Consider the following 13,662-nt stretch of genomic DNA (forward strand, 5'->3'; position numbering starts at 1 on the left):
TCCTGACAAAAATGAGCTTACAGACGTGGTCGACTGGCCGAGGAAAAACTGAGATAAAACCCTCCTTCTGGGGAAAACTCAGAAACCTCTGCCCGTTTGTCATCCAGATTTACAGGATTAGTCCCGTACCACTATATGTCGGGCCTCATCACCCATAAGCTCCTTAACAAAGATGTATAGAAAACATATCATTTTTATGATTCATGTATACGTACTTTATCAAGTTATACAAATGTATGTTATGATTTTGTTCTTTGAAGACAAATGAAAAATATATTTATCATTCATATGATGAAATTGCATAGTAACAAACCTTTCACAAACATTTTCTTGTAAAATTTAACAATCAATTGAATCGATGTGAACGGATCCGTTCCCCAAAGCTGAATGCCTTTACATTCATATTCGCACGAATTCCTCGTGCTTATCAATCGCCACCTGGCGGTTATTTCATTATAAACAAGGGAAATTAATTTCCTTCTAATTCGTTTTACTCAAACGTAGGAAATTATATTTCCCCGAATACCATTCTATATCCTCCTATAAAAAACAACAAAATCAATACTTTTCAATGGTATTATTTTGGAAGTCACAGTGAGTGAAGCACTTGGGAAACCGATGAAGTTCAAAGAACGGGTAAGAGGATATTAATAACCAAATATTCTTAATATGATGATCTTTTCCAAATATATTCATAACTGACATGGAATTTTAATCTTCCGTTTACAGACTAAATGCCGATTTCAAACAATAAAAAAACCTTTACACGTGTCTTTGTTTAATAGATTCACTTAATTAACACCATGTTTTTGACATTCTGTCCTTAACTCCATTGTTGAACACACTTGTTTCTCCAGCAGATCTTAATCTGTTCACTGCTTTTGTTATGCTGTAAAATTTCGAGTACTTTTGTGTAATGAAGTTTTACGAAATGTCATCAATACTTTTCATGTTTCATAATTTTAGAATATTTTGTCTGTTAGAAACACATTCCTGGTGCTTAAAGTGAATTTTGATAATAGCCAAATTATTCTAAAATTATGAAACATGAAAAGTATTGATGACATTTCGTAAAACTTCATTACACAAAAGTACTCGGAATTTTACAGCATAACACTTTTAATATCGTCATTATCAGGTGCAAGTGTCAATAAACAGCATATCATGTATAGTCAGTACACATTTCGGATAAAATCATCCTTCATTTCAAATCAATTAAATCCTTTTTCAACAGTTGAAATTGACACAAGCTGGAATGAGCTCTAGCTATGATAATCGACGAACTGTCTCATATGAGTTTACTATATAGATTTATACCAAATACATATCATTCATGAATACTGTTCTTAAACCAGAACAGTTGCAAGAGCGAAAATCACAAAACACTTTAGGCACGTCAACCTTTTGAAAATGAATATATTGCAATAGTAAAAACTTTAGCAGGCAAAATATCCCTTCTCCCTAAACCGTAAATTGATTCCTACTTTTCCAACTGAATGAATAACTTTCGTTCGAGAATAATACTTTTGGCCATCCACTTCTTTAGCAGTTCCGGGAGAAGATCCATCTTGCCCGCCAAGTCTTCTGATAAAGCATCTGGTAAAATGCCATCCTTATGCATCTGCAAAAATAGACGTATACACGAAAATATTTCTGCAAAACCATCATTTATAACTTATTCACATAAATCAATTCAGTGATCAAACATGGCTTATGACTGAGCATTATTACATTCATATGAATCAACAAAACATCAATATGTACATATAAACTAGTACTGATGATACCACCGTGTACTATAATCATTCATTTCTGACGATCCCGCCATGAATCAGAGTTGCCATTTTAAATAACTTCATAACAGTATCTATAAGCTGTGTGAAGTTAGCTAAACATACGACATTGGACATTGGACATTCAAAATCGAATGTTGTGCTGGCACGACATTGGACATTGGACATTCAAAATCGAATGTTGTGCTGGCACGACATTGGACATTGGACATTCAAAAGTGAAAGTCGTGCTAGCACGACATTGGACATTGGACATTCAAAATCGAATGTTGTGCTGGCACGACATTGGACATTGGACATTCAAAATCGAATGTTGTGCTGGCACGACATTGGACATTGGACATTCAAAAGTGAAAGTCGTGCTAGCACGACATTGGACATTGGACATTCAAAATCGAATGTTGTGCTGGCACGACATTGGACATTGGACATTCAAAAGTGAAAGTCGTGCTAGCACGACATTGGACATTGGACATTCAAAATCGAATGTTGTGCTGGCACGACATTGGACATTGGACATTCAAAAACGATTGTCGTGCCCGCACGACATTGGACATTGGACATTCATAACCGAATGTTGTGCTGGCACGACATTGGACATTGGACATTCAAAAGTGAAAGTCGTGCTAGCACGACATTGGACATTCAAAATCGAATGTTGTGCTGGCACGACATTGGACATTGGACATTCAAAATCGAATGTCGTGCTAGCACGACATTGGACATTGGACATTCAAAATCGAATGTTGTGCTGGCACGACATTGGACATTGGACATTCAAAAGTGAAAGTCGTGCTAGCACGACATTGGACATTGGACATTCAAAATCGAATGTTGTGCAGGCACGACATTGGACATTGGACATTCAAAAGTTCCTGGTTGTCATAGATATTCGCGCAGTGATTCAGATTATGTTAATAGTCAAATCGTTCTTTAAATAGTTCTGGATGCAGCAAAGTGAAGGCAATAAAAAAGAGTTCCATACGGGTACTTGTTTATCTTTGCCCGTTGGGAAGATAAGAATTTCACGCATGGACAAATGTTTGAATCTACTTTTCTGAGGTGGCAGAAATATATATATCCGAAATCTTGGACTGGTGATAAGGCTGCAATTCTAATTTGTCCATTCAAATTATTGTGTTTAATAACGACATTCAACTTGGCTTTTATTTTTTTAAATATGGTTTATAATAACGTATATCTGTCTATTCATAGTGACCAAATATTATTTAGGCATCCAATGGAAGTGGTAAATATTAAGAGAAAAAATATAATGAAACGACAACCAGTATACAAATAATAATTGTTGGACAAAGGTCATTTTTACTCATTAATTATCTGTCAGGAGTACCCTTTAAAATAATACCAAAATTATATGGGATCCCCATGCATCAAAATGTAGCATTATCGCCAATGGTTTATGCATTGACAAGTTTAGCTGTGTGTGTATGTTGCCTTAAGTCACATCCATGTCCGACAATATTATACATTTGAGGTACCTAACACATATTTAACAAAGAAACTTGTATTTGAAAGTCCGCAACATTGTTATTGAGAGTTGTATTAAAACAATCCTTTCGATTGATATACATACATATTTCCATGTAAATGCAGACACAATCATTAATGTAATATAATTATTCTAAAGCTCTGTAGATAAACACATACTGAAGTGCACATTTGTTGGGTTTATATAATTATTTGCGCTTTGTTTCCTTTCAACCCTTTCAACCATTGTCAGTTCTGCCCAAGATGCCATTTCCAATGGCGCTGGTGTCACATTTTACATGTATAAATAGTATATTCTGTAAAACCTATAAGAAATTATGTCGTATGTGATGAAGACGTCATTTTGAATTCTTTAATGTCGATGCGATTGATTATAAAACGCCTTGTGTAATTCTGTCGACTTATCAAAAAGGTTTATCGAACACAATTATTTCATATAAACTTTACCAAATGAAGACGACGTAGCATGTTCGACTAACTGAGTCGATAAAAAAACAAGTCGACAGGCAGGAATAGGTTACTTTATCGACTCATTGACAATATGTTTTTGTGTTTACGTAAAACCAGATAAAAAAGATGTACGGACGATTACATTTATACTTGTAGGAATCATCAATGCATGCCTATATTTTCCATATGTCATTATATACTGTGGATATAATTATATTCACTTCCTTTATAAATGGTACTAGATGTGTAGCAGTGATGTGTAAACAATTAAGCTTATTAAAAATATGCCATTTTGAAAGCATTATCACTGTTTGTCTACATATAATCCACGACCATTCATAAGTATATTCATTTGAATCTTTCTCTGCATATGTGACATCATATATATCTGAATCATGCTTAAGTTTCAAATATTGCGATGGAATCGTCATGACAATGCTCTCTTGGTGGTAATAAATTTTATAATGGTTCATTGCTTTGTGATCTCTGACACTTTTCAAATAATTTCAAGACAATATCTCAAATAAACAAAAAATCCGAATAATGCATGCAATCAAAATTAATTTAAAGTCGGTAAAAAAAAACATTCATTCATAAAACATGTCATACATTGATTTAAATGTGCTAACTGCTAGCACGACTTTCACTTTTGAATGTCCAATGTCCAATGTCGTGCTGGCACAACATTCGATTTTGAATGTCCAATGTCCAATGTCGTGCCAGCACAACATTCGATTTTGAATGTCCAATGTCCAATGTCGTGCTAGCACGACTTTCACTTTTGAATGTCCAATGTCCAATGTCGTGCTGGCACAACATTCGATTTTGAATGTCCAATGTCCAATGTCGTGCCAGCACAACATTCGATTTTGAATGTCCAATGTCCAATGTCGTGCTAGCACGACTTTCACGTTTGAATGTCCAATGTCCAATGTCGTGCCAGCACAACATTCGATTTTGAATGTCCAATGTCCAATGTTGTGCTAGCACGACATTCGATTTTGAATGTCCAATGTCGTGCCAGCACAACATTCGATTTTGAATGTCCAATGTCCAATGTCGTGCTAGCACGACATTCGATTTTGAATGTCCAATGTCCAATGTCGTGCCAGCACAACATTCGATTTTGAATGTCCAATGTCCAATGTCGTGCTAGCACAACATTCGATTTTGAATGTCCAATGTCCAATGTCGTGCCAGCACAACATTCGATTTTGAATGTCCAATGTCCAATGTCGTGCTAGCACGATATTCGATTTTGAATGTCCAATGTCCAATGTCGTGCCAGCACAACATTCGATTTTGAATGTCCAATGTCGTGCTAGCACGACTTTCACTTTTGAATGTCCAATGTCCAATGTCGTGCTAGCACGACTTTCGATTTTGAATGTCCAATGTCCAATGTCGTGGTAGCACGACTTTTACCTTTGAATGTCCAATGTCCAATGTCGTGCCAGCACAACATTCGATTTTGAATGTCCAATGTCCAATGTTGTGCTGGCACGACATTCGATTTTGAATGTCCAATGTCCAATGTCGTGCTAGCACGACATTCACTTTTGAATGTCCAATGTCCAATGTCGTGCCAGCACAACATTCGATTTTGAATGTCCAATGTCCAATGTCGTGCTAGCACGACTTTACTTTTGAATGTCCAATGTCCAATGGCGTGCCAGCACAACATTCGATTTTGAATGTCCAATGTCCAATGTCGTGCTAGCACGACATTCGATTTTGAATGTCCATTGCCAATGTCGTGCCAGCACAACATTCGATTTTGAATGTCCAATGTCTAATGTCGTTCTAGCACGACTTTCACTTTTGAATGTCCAATGTCCAATGTCGTGCTAGCACGACTTTCACTTTTGAATGTCCAATGTCCAATGTCGTGCCAGCACAACATTCGATTTTGAATGTCCAATGTCCAATGTCGTATGTTTAGCTAACTTCACACAGCTGTATCTATATATTAACTAGTACTGGTGATTCCATCGTGTACTAAAAGGATTCATCTCTGGCGATTCCGCCATGAATCAGCGATGCCGCTTATTATAACTTCATATGTATCACATCCGGCCTTTCTGCCATAAATCATCAATGTTGTTTTTATAACTTTATAACAATATTTACATAAAAACTTTTACTGGTAAAACCACCGTGTACTTTAACGAATCATCTCTGTCGAGGCCTCCATGAATCATAAATGTTGATTTTATACACTTAAAACAATATTTACATTTATATACTATTACTGGTATTACCACCGTGTTCTTAGACGAATCATCTTTTTGACGATTCCGTAATGAATCTACAATATCGTTTGTTAAAACTTTATAACAATAATTATATATAAACTATTACTGGTGATGCCACCGTGTACTATAACGAAACATCTCTGACGATGCTTCCATGAATCAGCAATGGTGGTTTTTATAAGTTAATAACAATATTTGCATATTTACAAGTACCGTAACTGGTGATGCAACCGTAAATTATAATAAGAATACAGCCTTTATTTTCACTGAACGACCCTGCAGATAAGCAATTATTAAGTGCTAAACTTAATCATTAACAATTTCAACTTTCGCTCTTGTCGTATATTCCGCCTACTTTAACTCGTTCTGTACACAATCCCTGCGTCATTGACAATGCGTCAACCAATGAGGAATAAACTCACCCCGCCTCCCCTTAATCATCAAGAATTTACTTCATGTCATCTAAATTTTATGTTTTCATCTCTGGCGTTTCGCCGTGAATCAGCGATGCCGCCTTTTTTTTTTTTTTTTTTTTTTTACAACTTAATAACAATTGTATAGTCTTGGTGATGCTGCCATTGAATCTACGATGTTATTAAACTTTAATCTTAGGTAAAGAGAAGCAACAACAGACAAACTCATATGATCTTCATATTATCGTCCTTATTATTATTTATTTTTTTATTACTATTATTATTATTATTATTATTAAAGTTCCAAAGACATTGAGTAAATAACAGTTTGACACTATACACCCAGGTATAAATTCTACTTGCAAAAACTGAAAAACTGATGTGTAAAATGCCATATCATCACAATCAACCACTCCAGACAAAGTACCCCATTCATCATACAAGTGTTCTCCACACTATTAAATATAACACTATCTTTCAAATCCAAAAACTCTTTTTGTAAGCAATATAATTGTTTTACGAAAGTATATGAAATATGATCATACCAAATTTGCCCATGCAATCTTTCATGACATTTTGCGAGCAGTTTTATTTAAAAACTTACTACTTTTGATAAGCCTTGCGTATAACTTAGACATGCCTTTCCCATCGAGTGAAAATGAATGAAAATACACTTTTAGAAACAGTAAGTACTTGAATATGTCGGTAGTATCACACCATTTACAAACTGAATATTGAATAAAGAGTATATAAATTCCTTTTATATCTAACACATTTTTAACTGACATACACACGGACAGACTCCATAACGTTCAATACGCCTCATAATTGAACTTAAAGCCAATGGCTCTGCCATAAGTATCATAACTTGTAATGCTTTGCAGATTTAACAGCATTGCTTCAAATATTTCTCTTTCAATTCAGAGATGATTGAATTTCATTTATAATACTTATCTTTTTATGTTGCCTGTATGGCCAAAACGATGGCTGACGCTGTCTGGTGATATTATAACAGAAAACCCCAACAGTCGAGGGAAATCCACCGGAAGCGTGGCACGTGAACAGGCGATGACATGAACCCAAAACGGTTGTAACGAGATGACCAGCTTGACCAGCTCATGCGTTCACACCCACGTGGTTGAACCGCGGAATCCTGTAGCCCCGACGTCATTGTTTTGCATCTTTCTCCAACGTGTAGCTCGCAAAACATAAATAAAAATGTCACCTAAATATTCTTTGATAATATGTCAACGAAAAACACTCTTTATAAGTAAAACTCGAAGCACTAAATATGAAAATAGCGGAAATATTTTCTCTAGCACAAATTTAAAGATGCCTTTAAAAAACAAATAACATGTTCTCACTAGTATATATGAACTGAATAAACTCATCATTTCATAATTTTTCACTTTTCCACTACATATAGTGAATAATTATGATCATACATGTAATTCGTCATGTCATATAAATCCAACAAACATATTTTCAATACGACTTACCCTCTGCACGAGGATGTAAACCATGCTTTGTACGGCCTATTCAGTAAACACGGACTGCTGCATACTGCCCGGTACGACCTCAAATTTAACAATCAATTGAATTGTGAACGGATCGGTTCCCCAAAGCTGAATGCCTTTACATTCATATTCGCACGAATTCCTCGTGCTTATCAATCGCCACCTGACGGTTATTTCATTATAAACAAGGGAAATTAATTTCCTTCTAATTCGTTTTACTCAAACGTAGGAAATTATATTTCTACAATGACCGAATGCTTGTGATAATTTGGATCCACGCACCAAGAAAAACTTTGATTTTCACCTATTTTTGTGTTGTTGTTTTTTTACTGTAGATACATTTAATCTTTGTGATGATAAAGATATTTTCAAAATCTGTTGAGTATACTACATTACTTTAGGGATTTCAAAAATGCCTTACTCTTGTACTGTACATATGGTATGGAGTATGAGAGTATTGCTGTTTTCCACTTGGTTTAGTTCTCAATGGCAAACGCTTAAGCCATGACATTGAGGTCTACGGTATAGGGCCTTCTTTGCTCTGTGTTCTGGTCATGGTGCCATGACATTGAGGTCTACGGTATAGGGCCTTCTTTGCTCTGTGTTCTGGTCATGGTGCCATGACATTGAGGTCTACGGTATAGGGCCTTCTTTGCTCTGTGTTCTGGTCATGGTGCCATGTCATTGAGGTCTACGGTATAGGGCCTTCTTTGCTCTCAGTGTTCTGGTCATGGTGCCATGACATTGAGGTCTACGGTATAGGGCCTTCTTTGCTCTGTGTTCTGGTCATGGTGCCATGACATTGAGGTCTACGGTATAGGGCCTTCTTTGCTCTGTGTTCTGGTCATGGTGCCATGACATTGAGGTCTACGGTATAGGGCCTTCTTTGCTCTGTGTTCTGGTCATGGTGCCATGACATTGAGGTCTACGGTATAGGGCCTTCTTTGCTCTCAGTGTTCTGGTCATGGTGCCATGACATTGAGGTCTACGGTATAGGGCCTTCTTTGCTCTCAGTGTTCTGGTCATGGTGCCATGACATTGAGGTCTACGGTATAGGGCCTTCTTTGCTCTCAGTGTTCTGGTCATGGTGCCATGACATTGAGGTCTACGGTATAGGGCCTTCTTTGCTCTCAGTGTTCTGGTCATGGTGCCATGACATTGAGGTCTACGGTATAGGGCCTTCTTTGCTCTCAGTGTTCTGGTCATGGTGCCATGTCATTGAGGTCTACGGTATAGGGCCTTCTTTGCTCTCAGTGTTCTGGTCATGGTGCCATGACATTGAGGTCTACGGTATAGGGCCTTCTTTGCTCTCAGTGTTCTGGTCATGGTGCCATGTCATTGAGGTCTACGGTATAGGGCCTTCTTTGCTCTCAGTGTTCTGGTCATGGTGCCATGACATTGAGGTCTACGGTATAGGGCCTTCTTTGCTCTCAGTGTTCTGGTCATGGTGCCATGTCATTGAGGTCTACGGTATAGGGCCTTCTTTGCTCTCAGTGTTCTGGTCATGGTGCCATGTCATTGAGGTCTACGGTATAGGGCCTTCTTTGCTCTCAGTGTTCTGGTCATGGTGCCATGACATTGAGGTCTACGGTATAGGGCCTTCTTTGCTCTCAGTGTTCTGGTCATGGTGCGTTACCATGCTGAACGTCCGTAAAACTTTTTTTAGTGTTTATTACAGTAATATATGATAACATTTTGTTTTTCTCAGTTGATTTCTGTCAGTCAATTCCTTTCGCGTTTTAGCAGCATTCGTTTGGCTTGGTTGGACCACAACATTCACAAAACACATTTTTCACAAAAAGCTCAAATGTGAAATGTATGCTCTTAAAGTTGTGTTAGATGTTTCAGTATAAAATAGTGTGTACTATATTAATTCATACATTGTTTACCCTATTTGCATTAAAGGTTCACTTGAACAACGGGAGGGGGGAATTCGGCGAACCGAAAAATGAACATGTTGACATAAAAGACGAAAACAAGGGTGAAAAATGTGCTCGATGACAAAAAAGTACAAAAAAATAATTTTGAAAAATGTGCTTCGAAACATGTTGAATTTGCCTTATCGAGCTCAAAATTCAAAAAGTATAATCCAATTGTTAACAATTGTGAATACTATAATCAAAATCAGAGGCGGTAATCACGTGGTACATTGTTTTGATACCAAAATATATAAAAAAAAATGGCTGCGCCCAGTGAGACGGTATGTATTTTTGTTTATTTTCTCTCCATAATTAAACAATTTAATTTCCTAAAATCGACCATGTTCCAGCGCCCAATTCTCCTTGTAATATGGTACCTTCATTTTGTCAAACAGTTCTGTAGTTTACTTGGAATGCGTGTCACAAGTTTTCAATCGAGGCGAAATATGCTCGGAAATCTTTGAACGAAGCATGAACTGTCCATTTTTTCAAGATTTCGTCCGTAATATACGCAGTTTCGTTTACATAACTATTCATAAACATTGACCGTACACCTATCGATGTGCCCTTAGTTATGTTTTCATAGCAACGTACGCATTTTGCGGATATAACGCTACAACCATTTTTCGAACCAAGCACTTACGAAATATTATTCGAACCAAGCACATCATCATTTTATTCGCTTAATGTATTTCTTTTTCAGGCTGATAAACAAGCCGTTCAACAGCTGGAAACGCATACTACTCCTGTAGCATAGTACTATAAAGGTTGTATATGTATTCTTATAATGTACTTTACCATTTAATTTCAAGAAGAATTTTATTGAACAGTCCGAGCAATGTTATTTTTATGGTAATACTTTTATTTAAAAAGAATATAACACAATTTCTCCGCTCAGAGTTATCATGATCTATTAAAACATTCATCGAAGATATGGATTTGAAGTTATAAAAAAATATATCAGGAAATGTTTCTGCAATGACTGCACCATGTTGGCGGTATTTTATTTTCGTCTATACATTAACTCGCATAATATAATGGCCATTTCTTTGTATACGTTACAACAATTCATTCCTAAGTACTATTTTGTTGTGATCGTTTATTTTAACTCATAACTAAACTCATGTATTTTCAATTAACAGGTATCATATGCATTTGACCTATCAGCAAGGAAAAGGTTGCCAGGCCGGAAAATTTACGACTGTTTCAACAGATAGAAACGCCTCGCTAAAGGGCAATCTGGGTGTGCGTTGGGAGAAAGCCAGTAAAAATGACTCGAAAATGGCTACTACAAAACGAATAGGCTTGGAATAAATAACGATTTACCATAGTATTTATTCATTGTGAAGTGTACTGAACATCATTGTACATTGTATCTCTACTGAGTACAATATTTTCGCATATTTTAACGTTTAAAATAAACCAAGAGAATAATTATATGTTGCTATACATTTTAGCTCTTAACATTGTATGCGTCTGTCGAATTGTCTCTTATTGATCTGCATACCTTAAAATATTGTATTTTATAGCATCAAAACTATATCAATTAACAGTTAGCTTATACATTTCTTATACTTTAAGAGTATTAGTTTCGGGAAATGGCTGAGGAACAAATAATCAATTCGAATAAATGTTTATTATTTTCATTATTTTTATAACAAAAGCATGCAGTGTGAAAACAACACAAATAACTAACGTAACAGTATGAGTGTATGTATAGAACGTGTATAAACCATTGTTAACATGAACATGCTATATTCATGTAATAAATATTGTAAAATTATACTCTGACTTATGCAAATACATACAACCACGAACATATTACAGCAATTAAACAAAATTCGAGAACTGTATCATTAACATAGTAATTACAAATCGCAAACATAAACTGAAGATTATCACAGATTGATATAACATTCAATTGGGTTAAGAACCGATCATCGCAAGCAGATGATGACATTAGTCTGTTTAAAAAATGTAAAAAACAGTTCACTTAATCACTTATGTGCGCACTTCATAACATAACCTGCAACAATATAAAAATTATATAGTATTTCGTAAGTGCTTGGTTCGAAAAACGGTTGTAGTGTTATTACCGCAAAATGCGTACGTTGCTATGGTAACATAACTTAGGGCATATCGATAGGGCTACATGCAATGTTCATATATAGCTCTGTAAACGAAATTGCGTATATAAATGACGAAGTTTAGAAAATAAATGGACAGTTCATGCTTGGTTCAAAGATTTCCGCAGCACATTTCGCCTCGATTGAAAACTTGTGACACGCATTTTAAGTTAACTACAGAACTGTCTGACAAAATGAAGGTACCATATTATAGGGAAAATTGGGCGCTGGAACATGGTTGATGTTTGGAAATTTAATTGTTTAATTATGGAGAGAAAATAAACAAAAATACATACCGTCTCACTGTGCGCAGCATTTTATAGTGCTTGGTATCAAAACAATGTACCACGTGATTACCGCCTCTGAAAATCGTGATCACCAAGCCAGACAAGTGGGTTTTCTCCGGGTACTCCGGTTTCCCCCACAACACAAGACCACACTCTCGCGCAACATCGTGTCAACGAGAGTGATTAATATTAGTTGCAATATCTTGTTTCACAATCGTTGTAAAATTAAAAAAAAGTGTAAAACAAAAATGTGATCTGTGAATATTCTTGCTCATTACTTGGGTAAACATCGCAGTATATTAAGCAAAAATAAGTCTGCCTACAAAGAATTCATTGCAAATGTCGCGACTGGGAAAGTTAATTTCGTAGGTTTACCCGCATCTACCCTCATCCTAATACTGTCTTCAAATTCGTTTAATAGATATAACTCAGACTTCTGGTGAGATTTTTTTCGGGCATTATTATTAACATTGCATAGGTTAAAACTTATAGGGTTTGTTATTGTCGACTTAAGCGTTCAGTTGCTCATCACCATTGTGTGGTATGTAATAGAACCGCATTGTTTATGTAATAATGTGACATGAAGCAAATTATTCACGATTAAGAAATGGCGGAGTTTGGATTATGATTTTTCTTCAGGCCATCTAACTGATTTAGAATACGACCTCATTGGCAGATTCATTTTCAACGCATACCTGACACAGGGACTGTGTATCGGATGAGTAGCAATAGGTGGACCTTTAAACACCCGTGAAAGTTGAAAATTGAAAAATACTTAATGGTTAGGCCTTGTCCTTGATGAGTGCCTTACCCTGATTTCACTGGCTGAAAATGAAGGCTTTATTCTAAATATATTTAGTGTTTGACTCATGCTTCCGCCAATGGAATCGCTAGACAGATTCCCATTTAATCATTTCAAAGAACTCTGAAATTCATTAACCAGAATACAACCAAAATTCCATTTCAGTCCATTTATTTACAAAAACAACCGCCAAGTTTCAATTAAGTAATTAATTTGTTTTAAGTAAGCCATTTAGAGGCTTGCGCCCGGCCTGTCGACTTCATTGCTTAGAAGAGCAAAAATAAACACTAACTATAGCATAGCCTTAAGCCGAAAGTGTCGTTTTTGTGTGAAACCATAAAACGTTGGACACATCGTCTTATGACGATGGTATATACATATTTTGGGTAAGTCCCAAAACTCTAGTTACAATATGTGTTAAACTTTGCCCCGTTGCCATCGGCTCACAATACGCTAATGTATCATCCTGTTCGTCATCATAAACTGCCGTCCACTCTTGTATGTGAAAAATAGTTGATTTTAACTTAGTTCAAAAGAGAGCTTTTACAATGAAAGGTTACTTTTATTCCAGTGTCTATGGAATATTCCTTC

This window comes from Mya arenaria, chromosome 4, assembly GCF_026914265.1.
Source record: "Mya arenaria isolate MELC-2E11 chromosome 4, ASM2691426v1".
Classification (NCBI taxonomy): Eukaryota; Metazoa; Mollusca; class Bivalvia; order Myida; family Myidae; genus Mya; species Mya arenaria.